Source organism: Pseudophryne corroboree, chromosome 4 (assembly GCF_028390025.1).
Source record: "Pseudophryne corroboree isolate aPseCor3 chromosome 4, aPseCor3.hap2, whole genome shotgun sequence".
NCBI classification, from domain to species: domain Eukaryota; kingdom Metazoa; phylum Chordata; class Amphibia; order Anura; family Myobatrachidae; genus Pseudophryne; species Pseudophryne corroboree.
Genome location: NC_086447.1, coordinates 500,212,294 through 500,225,056, shown reverse-complemented (window position 1 = coordinate 500,225,056; position 12,763 = coordinate 500,212,294). Strand labels below are relative to the sequence as shown.

Below are 12,763 nucleotides of genomic sequence, written 5' to 3'. Positions count from 1 at the left end.
ACCAAAACCCGCAAGGGGGCAGTTTTGGGAAAACCAATACAGATCCAAAACTCGAATGAGACAGACCAAAACCAAAACACAAAACCCGAAAAATGGCCCGGTGCTGCACACCACCAACTTTAATTTTCCCTCCCGGCTATGATAGTGTACAAAGAAAAAAGAAAGACTCTATGTTGGGGCACACTTCATGGATATAAAATATGTTAAAACTTAACTTTTATTATGGTTAATCATAAAAGAAGAAGAATGGACACAGACTTACTAACAAAAAACAGTCACCTTAGGTGGAGTTGAATGGTATTAGTATAAGGGTTTGACATGCTCCATGTTGACACCAAGCAAATTGCTAAGTGTACATAACCAATTCCAATACGCCTCTGGTGAAAAATATTGAAATCAAAGATACGTATAATATCAGTATATCAGGAGTGTAATATCATTATGGAGGAAAATGATTTTCAATAATGGTAGATATACTCCTTGATAATGGCTCCCTTTGTATTTGTAATGGTTGTGCTATTGAAGCTTCTTTCTCTGGTAGGTGGTCTTGCAAAGATTGTAGTTCTAATTAGTAGAATAGGTTTAGAGGTAAGGCCAATGTTTTCTCCACCACTTCTGCTGTTCGTTGATGATTGGAGCTACTGCACCTGATATTCCAAGGTAGTCACCTGTCCTTGTACTGATCAGGCCTGTCACTGCTTTGCTTCCAAGATCAGACAGATTTGGGCGTAGCCAGTGAAGTATGGCAGTAGTAATATGATTCAAACAAATGAGAGAGCATGTGGTTTTGGCATTTATACCAAGTTGAGAACTTCTGCTGTCCCGCTGATCTGCCCCAAGTCCCTGTTACAGTTGTATTGCAGGGAACTTGATATCTGGCAGTGGATGAGAGGGTTCTCGAAAAAAAGAAAGTGGAGAGAGAGTGTGCCCCAACTTCTGCTGTTCACTTTCATATAGAATTATAGTGGACGGTGAATGAGAGAGAGGGGGTACAGAGAGGAAAAGGAGGTGGTGAGCTGAGACTCCCCAAAATTACCATGAATAAGTGTCTTTCCTTGATAATATTGGACCTCTGCTTTTAAAGGCATTGTGAAAAACCGATAAATAACCTTTCATAGTGAGTGATGGTTTGTCAAGTAATATTGGATATGTAAAAGATTGTAAGAAGGTTATGAATATGTTTCATTCATTGGCAGTACAATATGCGATACATTCATTGAAAATCCACATGGTAAAGGTACCACTTAAATTTCCTGCAAAGGTTGTACAATAAAATATGCAACACATTAATCTGAGTACTGGTTAGGTTATAAGTATAATACATTCATTAGTAACCCACGTGAAAAAGGAAAACATCTAATTGCTTACCAAATAGTGCAGTTAGACATGAGGCATGAGGCACAAAATGGTAAATATAGGTTCCATGTAGGCTAAAGAAATTTACACCAGAGAGAGAAGGAATATGTTGCTAAAATAGAGTAGAAAGCCACGGGATCAGTATGAAATATCTCCAATCAAAACGCCGACGTTCAAAATCCCGACACCAATTGACCGATGGTCAAAATCCCGACAAGATCAAAATCCCAACATGGACAAAATACCGACATTTAATATAGACAAGGTCAAAATACCGACATGTAAAATGCCGACAGGTCAAAATACCGACATGCTTTTTTTGTTGTTTTTTTGTGTGTATGTCGACATAAGTCAACATGAACACCATATAAAGTGTGCCGCGTCCCCTCGCATGGCTCGCTGCACTCGCCATGCTTCGGGCACACTATTATATTCCCCCTCCAGGTCCACTGGGATGGTAAAGTATGAACAAGTCGGTTTCAATGAAAAAAATCATGAAAAACTCATGTCGGTATTTTGACCTGTCGGCATTTTACATGTTGGTATTTTGACCTTGTCGGTATTTTATATGTCGGTATTTTGTCCATGTTGGGATTTTGACCTTGTCGGGATTTTGACCATCGGTCAATTGGTGTCGGGATTTTGAACGTCTGGATTTTGATTGGAGGTAAACTGACTGCATCCCGAAAGCCACTATATGAGAGGTTTCTATAATAAAGAAAGCCACAATGGGCTATACGATACCAAGAGAGCAGGTGTGGACCAGACCGTGCACTGTCTGGCTCCACTAGTTCACAGACAGGCCGTTTCACCACTTTGTGGCTTGTTCACTGTGAACACTGGATTTACATTGGAACAATTCTGACCACAGGAATTGAACCAGTACAAGGCAACACTCATTTTTTCTGGACTGTTTATGTAACCTCACTCAGGATCAATTGTGTTCTGTGTCAGTATTTTACTGATTTTATGTGTTGTTTTTCACATTGTGGAGACACCATTTATGCTGCAGCATTTTTGGGCACATATACTTTTCAGTGCAAGTGTCAGTATCTCATTTGAGTATGTCTGAATCCACCATTGAGAATGAATAGTTCAATCCATTGTTGATCCCCTTACAAGAACAATTCAGTTTTTCTGAGACTGAAATAGAGGAGATCTTGCATAAAGAACAGCTATTTGAACAGCTGGAAGCCCTTGCACCTGATGGTATTTTTAAAGAGTTATTCAGATTAAAGAAGAAGGAGGTTGATTTTAGCTTGCACTCTATTACACTTAGAGATGAGCGCCTGAAATTTTTCGGGTTTTGTGTTTTGGTTTTGGGTTCGGTTCCGCGGCCGTGTTTTGGGTTCGAACGCGTTTTGGCAAAACCTCACCGAATTATTTTTGTCGGATTCGGGTGTGTTTTGGATTCGGGTGTTTTTTTCCAAAAACACTAAAAAACAGCTTAAATCATAGAATTTGGGGGTCATTTTGATCCCAAAGTATTATTAACCTCAAAAACCATAATTTACACTCATTTTCAGTCTATTCTGAATACCTCACACCTCACAATATTATTTTTAGTCCTAAAATTTGCACCGAGGTCGCTGTGTGAGTAAGATAAGCGACCCTAGTGGCCGACACAAACACCGGGCCCATCTAGGAGTGGCACTGCAGTGTCACGCAGGATGTCCCTTCCAAAAAACCCTCCCCAAACAGCACATGACGCAAAGAAAAAAAGAGGCTTTTTACTGATATTTGGTGTTTTGGATTTGACATGCTCTGTACTATGACATTGGGCATCGGCCTTGGCAGACGACGTTGCTGGCATTTCATCGTCTCGGCCATGACTAGTGGCAGCAGCTTCAGCACGAGGTGGAAGTGGATCTTGATCTTTCCCTAATTTTGGAACCTCAACTTTTTTGTTCTCCATATTTTATAGGCAGAACTAAAAGGCACCTCAGGTAAACAATGGAGATGGATGGATTGGATACTAGTATACAATTATGGACGGACTGCCACGGTTAGGTGGTATAAAAAAACCACGGTTAGGTGGTATATAATACAATTATGGTTGGACGGACTGCCTGCCGAGTGCCGACACAGAGGTAGCCACAGCCGTGAACTACCGCACTGTACACTGGTTGATAAAGAGATAGTAGTATACTCGTAACAACTAGTATGACGACGGTATAAAGAATGAAAAAAAAACCACGGTTAGGTGGTATATATTATAATACAATTATGGTTGGACGGACTGCCTGCCGAGTGCCGACACAGAGGTAGCCACAGCCGTGAACTACCGCACTGTACACTGGTTGATAAAGAGATAGTAGTATACTCGTAACAACTAGTATGACGACGGTATAAAGAATGAAAAAAAAAACACGGTTAGGTGGTATATATTATAATACAATTATGGTTGGACGGACTGCCTGCCGAGTGCCGACACAGAGGTAGCCACAGCCGTGAACTACCGCACTGTACACTGGTTGATAAAGAGATAGTAGTATACTCGTAACAACTAGTATGACGACGGTATAAAGAATGAAAAAAAAACCACGGTTAGGTGGTATATAATACAATTATGGTTGGACGGACTGCCTGCCGAGTGCCGACACAGAGGTAGCCACAGCCGTGAACTACCGCACTGTACACTGGTTGATAAAGAGATAGTAGTATACTCGTAACAACTAGTATGACGACGGTATAAAGAATGAAAAAAAAACCACGGTTAGGTGGTATATATTATAATACAATTATGGTTGGACGGACTGCCTGCCGAGTGCCGACACAGAGGTAGCCACAGCCGTGAACTACCGCACTGTACACTGGTTGATAAAGAGATAGTAGTATACTCGTAACAACTAGTATGACGACGGTATAAAGAATGAAAAAAAAACCACGGTTAGGTGGTATATATTATAATACAATTATGGATGGACTGACTGCCTGCCGAGTGCCGACACAGAGGTAGCCACAGCCGTGAACTACCGCACTGTACACTGGTTGATAAAGAGATAGTAGTATACTCGTAACAACTAGTATGACGACGGTATAAAGAATGAAAAAAAAACCACGGTTAGGTGGTATATAATACAATTATGGTTGGACGGACTGCCTGCCGAGTGCCGACACAGAGGTAGCCACAGCCGTGAACTACCGCACTGTACACTGGTTGATAAAGAGATAGTAGTATACTCGTAACAACTAGTATGACGACGGTATAAAGAATGAAAAAAAAACCACGGTTAGGTGGTATATATTATAATACAATTATGGATGGACGGACTGCCTGCCGAGTGCCGACACAGAGGTAGCCACAGCCGTGAACTACCGCACTGTACTGTGTCTGCTGCTAATATAGACTGGTTGATAAAGAGATAGTATACAATACTACTAATATACTGGTGGTCAGGCACTGGTCACCACTAGTCACACTGGCAGTGGCACTCCTGCAGCAAAAGTGTGCACTGTTTAATTTTAATATAATATTATTTATCATGTACTCCTGGCTCCTGCTATAACAACCTGCAGTGCTCCCCAGTCTCCCCCACAATTATAAGCTTTATATACAATACATTGATGTGCAGCACACTGGGCTGAGCAGTGCACACAGACTGAGTCACTGTGTGACTGTGTATCGTTTTTTTCAGGCAGAGAACGGATATATTAAATAAAACAAACAACTGCACTGTCTCTGGTGGTCACTGGTCACTGTGGTCGTCAGTCACTAAACTCTGTCTGCACTCTCTTCTAATCTACAGTATCACAGCAATCTCTCTCTCTCTCTCTCTTCTAAATCTAATCTAAATGGAGAGGACGCCAGCCACGTCCTCTCCCTATCAATCTCAATGCACGTGTGAAAATGGCGGCGACGCGCGGCTCCTTATATAGAATCCGAGTCTCGCGAGAATCCGACAGCGTCATGATGACGTTCGGGCGCGCTCGGGTTAACCGAGCAAGGCGGGAAGATCCGAGTCGCTCGGACCCGTGAAAAAAAACATGAAGTTCTGGCGGGTTCGGATTCAAAGAAACCGAACCCGCTCATCTCTAATTACACTGAGTGATTATTTTCGAGCAAAGAAGATCCCACGGGGATTCAAGGTGCGTAACCACCCGACCATCGCAGATTCGACCCTGTGTTCTGCCGTAAGTGGGTCTCTATTTTGAACAAGTGTTCGTCTGATTTGATGTTATTAGTTATTGAATTTTCCAACAGAGAGGTTGAATCATTTAAGATCAAAATTGCCACATTTGAAAGTATACACCTTCTGACATTGTCTACAGACAGCAACAATGATTGGTCGTCCAAATTAAGTGTTCAAATCACTGCATATAAACGTGATCTTATCAAGTTCAAAAAAGAAAAATTAGTTAAGGTGGATAAAGACTACGAAAACCACCAGGTGTATCATTGGCTGTCGGGATCAACACTAGAAGAAAATAGACGTCCTTTTTTCCGCAGACGGAGATACCCCAGGACAACCATTGACACGGAAACCTCTGCTTAAAACAGCAGCACTGCCAGTGAACAGGAATCTCACAGTGGAAAGCAAAGCAACACGAATGTCCCATTAGGGATGGTCACTCGCAAAAAAGGTGTTCAGAAAGCAGACATACAAGGAGAGGTGGCCAGTTCAAATGCAGTCGGGCGTGGAAGAACAAAATACGTGAAAAACAAGAAGATCTAATTTTCAACTTGTCAAGTCACGAACTTTCAGCCAGTGAGAAGAGCTTGTTGTCTAAAGACCTCAAATATGTGCCCAGTAACTCCTTTGAGCCATTGCGGTGGCAAGTTGAAATGAACCAACTACATTGTAAACTTAAATTGAAAGAGTTCTTCCAGGATAAACCCATGGCAACAGTTTCTAAGGTTCCAGCTAAACTGAGTCAATTTTAGAAAAAGTCATCATTTGACCCACTTTCTAACAATTCTAGCATTAAGACCTTTATTAGAATGCTAGATCAAGAAGTTAATGCATCGGCCACTACTGCTGATATTATGCCATCCAATTTGACGAAACAAGAAAGATTAGCATTAGACTCCTTGTCTCGTAATGAATTTTTGATGATACGCCTAGCCGACAAAGGTAGAGCAATTGTGTTGCAAGATCTACCTGATTATTAAAACGAGATCCAACGTCAACTGGATGAACCAGGTGTATATAGTAAATTACGAGGAAACCCCTCTACACTTTTTTTGAATTATCTACTGAAAGCCTTGATTATGGCTAAAGATGTGGGATTTATATCTGATGACATTTACGAGTTACTTATTCCAGAATTCCCTCTGGTTCCCTTGCTATATACACTACTGAAAGTACACAAAGGCATTAACCCTCCACCCGGGCGCCCGATCATCGCTGCATGAGGCTCCCTGTTTCCACCCACAGCAATTCTTTTGGACTCAATCCTACAACCGCTGCTCCCTCAGCAACCATATTTTTTAATGGACACTACCATGCTATTGAATAAATTTGAAGGTTTAGGTGATTTACCTGATGATTTGTGGTTGGTTACTATGGACGTAACCAGCCTTTATACTAGTGATGAGCGGGTTCGGTTCCTCGGAATCCGAACCGCCCCGAACTTCACCTTTTTTACACGGGTCCGAGGCAGGTTCGAACCTTCCCGCCTTGCTCGGCTAACCCGAGCGCGTCCGAACGTCATCATCCCGCTGTCGGATTCTCGCGAGGCTCGGATTCTATCGCGAGACTCGGATTCTATATAAGGAGCCGCGCGTCGCCGCCATTTTCACACGTGCATTGAGATTGATAGGGAGAGGACGTGGCTGGCGTCCTCTCCGTTTATAGAGAAGAGAGTAGAGAGTTAGAGACACTATTTAGTATTTACTAATTTTGGGGAGCATATTAGGACTGGAGTACTACTACTTGCTGATAGTGTGACCATTGACCACCAGTTTAATTAATCCGTTCTCTGCCTGAAAAAAAACGATACACAGTGTGACACAGTCACATACCATATCTGTGCTCAGCCTCAGTGTGCTGCATCATCATATGTAATACTGTATATCTGACTGTGCTGAGTGCTCACTGCTCACACAGCTTAATTGTGGGGGAGACTGGGGAGCAGTTAGAGCAGGAGTACATAAATAATATATTTTAAGTACAGTGCACACTTTTGCTGCCAGAGTGCCACACTGCCAGTGTGACTGACCAGTGACCACATTGACCACCAGTATATTGTGATTGTCTGCTTAGGACGGAGTACTACTTGCTGATAGTGTGACCAGTGACCAGTGACCACCACCAGTTTAATTAATCCGTTCTCTGCCTGAAAAAAAAACGATACACAGTGTGACACAGTCACATACCATATCTGTGCTCAGCCCAGTGTGCTGCATCATATGTAATGCTGTATATCATTATCTGACTGTGCTGAGTGCTCACTGCTCACACAGCTTAATTGTGGGGGAGACTGGGGAGCAGTTATAGCAGGAGTACATATTTTAAGTACAGTGCACACTTTTGCTGCCAGAGTGCCACTGCCAGTGTGACTGACCAGTGACCACTGACCACCAGTATATTGTGATTGTCTGCTGACCACCAGTATATTGTGATTGTTTGCCTGAAAAAGTTAAACACTCGTCGTGTGGTGTTTTTATAAACGCATTCTGCAGACAGTGTCCACTGTCCAGCAGGTCCGTCATTACATAATATATACCTGTCCGGCTGCAGTACTAGTGTGATATATATATATATATTTTATTTTTATCTCATTATCATCCAGTCTATATTAGCAGCAGACACAGTACGGTAGTCCACGGCTGTAGCTACCTCTGTGTCGGCAGTCGCTCGTCCATCCATAATTGTATACCACCTACCCGTGGTTTTTTTTTCTATCTTCTTGATACTAGTAGCTTACTTTAGGAGTCTGCAGTGCTGACAGGCAGTGTCCAGCAGGTCCGTCATTACATAATATATATACCTGTCCGGCTGCAGTACTAGTGTGATATATATATATATTTTAATTTTATCTCATTATCATCCAGTCTATATTAGCAGCAGACACAGTACGGTAGTCCACGGCTGTAGCTACCTCTGTGTCGGCAGTCGCTCGTCCATCCATAATTGTATACCACCTACCCGTGGTTTTTTTTTCTATCTTCTTGATACTAGTAGCTTACTTTAGGAGTCTGCAGTGCTGACAGGCAGTGTCCAGCAGGTCCGTAATTACATAATATATATACCTGTCCGGCTGCAGTACTAGTGTGATATATATATATATTTTAATTTTATCTCATTATCATCCAGTCTATATTAGCAGCAGACACAGTACGGTAGTCCACGGCTGTAGCTACCTCTGTGTCGGCAGTCGCTCGTCCATCCATAATTGTATACCACCTACCCGTGGTTTTTTTTTCTATCTTCTTGATACTAATAGCTTACTTTAGGAGTCTGCAGTGCTGACAGACAGTGTCCAGCAGGTCCGTCATTACATAATATATATACCTGTCCGGCTGCAGTACTAGTGTGATATATATATATATTTTTTATTTTTATCTCATTATCATCCAGTCTATATTAGCAGCAGACATAGTACGGTAGTCCACGGCTGTAGCTACCTCTGTGTCGGCAGTCGCTCATCCATCCATAAGTATACTAGTATCCATCCATCTCCATTGTTTACCTGAGGTGCCTTTTAGTTGTGCCTATTAAAATATGGAGAACAAAAATGTTGAGGTTCCAAAAATAGGGAAAGATCAAGATCGACTTCCACCTCGTGCTGAAGCTGCTGCCACTAGTCATGGCCGAGACGATGAAATTCCATCAATGTCGTCTGCCAAGGCCGATGCCCAATGTCATAGTACAGAGCATGTAAAATCCAAAACACCAAATATCAGTAAAAAAAGGACTCAAAAATCTAAAATAAAATTGTCGGAGGAGAAGCGTAAACTTGCCAATATGCCATTTACCACACGGAGTGGCAAGGAACGGCTGAGGCCCTGGCCTATGTTCATGGCTAGTGGTTCAGCTTCACATGAGGATGGAAGCACTCAGCCTCTCGCTAGAAAAATGAAAAGACTTAAGCTGGCAAAAGCACAGCAAAGAACTGTGCGTTCTTCGAAATCCCAAATCCACAAGGAGAGTCCAATTGTGTCGGTTGCGATGCCTGACCTTCCCAACACTGGACGTGAAGAGCATGCACCTTCCACCATTTGCACGCCCCCTGCAAGTGCTGGAAGGAGCACCCGCAGTCCAGTTCCTGATAGTCAGATTGAAGATGTCAGTGTTGAAGTACACCAGGATGAGGAGGATATGGGTGTTGCTGGCGCTGGGGAGGAAATTGACAAGGAGGATTCTGATGGTGAGGTGGTTTGTTTAAGTCAGGCACCCGGGGAGACACCTGTTGTCCGTGGGAGGAATAGGGCCATTGACATGCCTGGTGAAAATACCCAAAAAATCAGCTCTTCGGTGTGGAAGTATTTCAACAGAAATGCGGACAACATTTGTCAAGCCATATGTTGCCTTTGTCAAGCTGTAATAAGTAGGGGTAAGGACGTTAACCACCTCGGAACATCCTCCCTTATACGTCACCTGCAGCGCATTCATAATAAGTCAGTGACAAGTTCAAAAACTTTGGGCGACAGCGGAAGCAGTCCACTGACCAGTAAATCCCTTCCTCTTGTAACCAAGCTCACGCAAACCACCCCACCAACTCCCTCAGTGTCAATTTCCTCCTTCCCCAGGAATGCCAATAGTCCTGCAGGCCATGTCACTGGCAATTCTGACGAGTCCTCTCCTGCCTGGGATTCCTCCGATGCATCCTTGCGTGTAACGCCTACTGCTGCTGGCGCTGCTGTTGTTGCTGCTGGGAGTCGATGGTCATCCCAGAGGGGAAGTCGTAAGACCACTTTTACTACTTCCACCAAGCAATTGACTGTCCAACAGTCCTTTGCGAGGAAGATGAAATATCGCAGCAGTCATCCTGCTGCAAAGCGGATAACTGAGGCCTTGGCATCCTGGGTGGTGAGAAACGTGGTTCCGGTATCCATCATTACTGCAGAGCCAACTAGAGACTTGTTGGAGGTACTGTATCCCCGGTACCAAATACCATCTAGGTTCCATTTCTCTAGGCAGGCGATACCGAAAATGTACACAGACCTCAGAAAAAGAGTCACCAGTATTCTAAAAAGTATCCTAAAAAATGCAGCTGTACCCAATGTCCACTTAACCACGGACATGTGGACAAGTGGAGCAGGGCAGGGTCAGGACTATATGACTGTGACAGCCCACTGGGTAGATGTATGGACTCCCGCCGCAAGAACAGCAGCGGCGGCACCAGTAGCAGCATCTCGCAAACGCCAACTCTTTCCTAGGCAGGCTACGCTTTGTATCACCGGTTTCCAGAATACGCACACAGCTGAAAACCTCTTACGGCAACTGAGGAAGATCATCGCGGAATGGCTTACCCCAATTGGACTCTCCTGTGGATTTGTGGCATCGGACAACGCCAGCAATATTGTGTGTGCATTAAATATGGGCAAATTCCAGCACGTCCCATGTTTTGCACATACCTTGAATTTGGTGGTGCAGAATTATTTAAAAAACGAGAGGGGCGTGCAAGAGATGCTGTCGGTGGCCAGAAGAATTGCGGGACACTTTCGGCGTACAGGCACCACGTACAGAAGACTGGAGCACCACCAAAAACTACTGAACCTGCCCTGCCATCATCTGAAGCAAGAAGTGGTAACGAGGTGGAATTCAACCCTATATATGCTTCAGAGGTTGGAGCAGCAGCAAAAGGCCATTCAAGCCTATACAATTGAGCACAATATAGGAGGTGGAATGCACCTGTCTCAAGCGCAGTGGAGAATGATTTCAACATTGTGCAAGGTTCTGCTGCCCTTTGAACTTGCCACACGTGAAGTCAGTTCAGACACTGCCAGCCTGAGTCAGGTCATTCCCCTCATCAGACTTTTGCAGAAGAAGCTGGAGACATTGAAGGAGGAGCTAACACAGAGCGATTCCGCTAGGCATGTGGGACTTGTGGATGGAGCCCTTAATTCGCTTAACAAGGATTCACGGGTGGTCAATCTGTTGAAATCAGAGCACTACATTTTGGCCACCGTGCTCGATCCTAGATTTAAAACCTACCTTGGATCTCTCTTTCCGGCAGACACAAGTCTGCTGGGGTTCAAAGACCTGCTGGTGAGAAAATTGTCAAGTCAAGCGGAACGCGACCTGTCAACATCTCCTCCTTCACATTCTCCCGCAACTGGGGGTGCGAGGAAAAGGCTCAGAATTCCGAGCCCACCCGCTGGCGGTGATGCAGGGCAGTCTGGAGCGACTGCTGATGCTGACATCTGGTCCGGACTGAAGGACCTGCCAACGATTACGGACATGTCGTCTACTGGCACTGCATATGATTCTCTCCCCATTGAAAGAATGGTGGAGGATTATATGAGTGACCGCATCCAAGTAGGCACAGACAGTCCGTACTTATACTGGCAGGAAAAAGAGGCAATTTGGAGGCCCTTGCACAAACTGGCTTTATTCTACCTAAGTTGCCCTCCCACAAGTGTGTACTCCGAAAGAGTGTTTAGTGCCGCCGCTCACCTTGTCAGCAATCGGCGTACGAGGTTACTTCCAGAAAATGTGGAGAAGATGATGTTCATTAAAATGAATTATAATCAATTCCTCCGTGGAGACATTTACCAGCAGCAATTGCCTCCACAAAGTACACAGGGAGCTGAGATGGTGGATTCCAGTGGGGACGAATTGATAATCTGTGAGGAGGGGGATGTACACGGTGATATATCGGAGGATGATGATGAGGTGGACATCTTGCCTCTGTAGAGCCAGTTTGTGCAAGGATAGATTAATTGCTTCTTTTTTGGTGGGGGTCCAAACCAACCCGTCATTTCAGTCACAGTCGTGTGGCAGACCCTGTCACTGAAATGATGGGTTGGTTAAAGTGTGCATGTCCTGTTTATACAACATAAGGGTGGGTGGGAGGGCCCAATCACAATTCCATCTTGCACCTCTTTTTTCTTTCATTTTTCTTTGCGTCATGTGCTGTTTGGGGAGTGTTTTTTGGAAGGGCCATCCTGCGTGACACTGCAGTGCCACTCCTAGATGGGCCAGGTGTTTGTGTCGGCCACTAGGGTCGCTTAGCTTACTCACACAGCTACCTCATTGCGCCTCTTTTTTTCTTTGCGTCATGTGCTGTTTGGGGAGTGTTTTTTGGAAGGGCCATCCTGCGTGACACTGCAGTGCCACTCCTAGATGGGCCAGGTGTTTGTGTCGGCCACTAGGGTCGCTTAGCTTACTCACACAGCTACCTCATTGCGCCTCTTTTTTTCTTTGCGTCATGTGCTGTTTGGGGAGTGTTTTTTGGAAGGGCCATCCTGCGTGACACTGCAGTGCCACTCCTAGATGGGCCAGGTGTTTGTGTCGGC

At 44.2% G+C, this 12,763-nt stretch overlaps 1 pseudogene; it reads right to left on the bottom strand.

Moving 5' to 3' along the window:
* Nucleotides 1-635: 635 nt before the first annotated feature.
* On the bottom strand, nucleotides 636-754 carry LOC134912653 (5S ribosomal RNA; annotated as a pseudogene).
* Nucleotides 755-12,763: the final 12,009 nt, after the last annotated feature.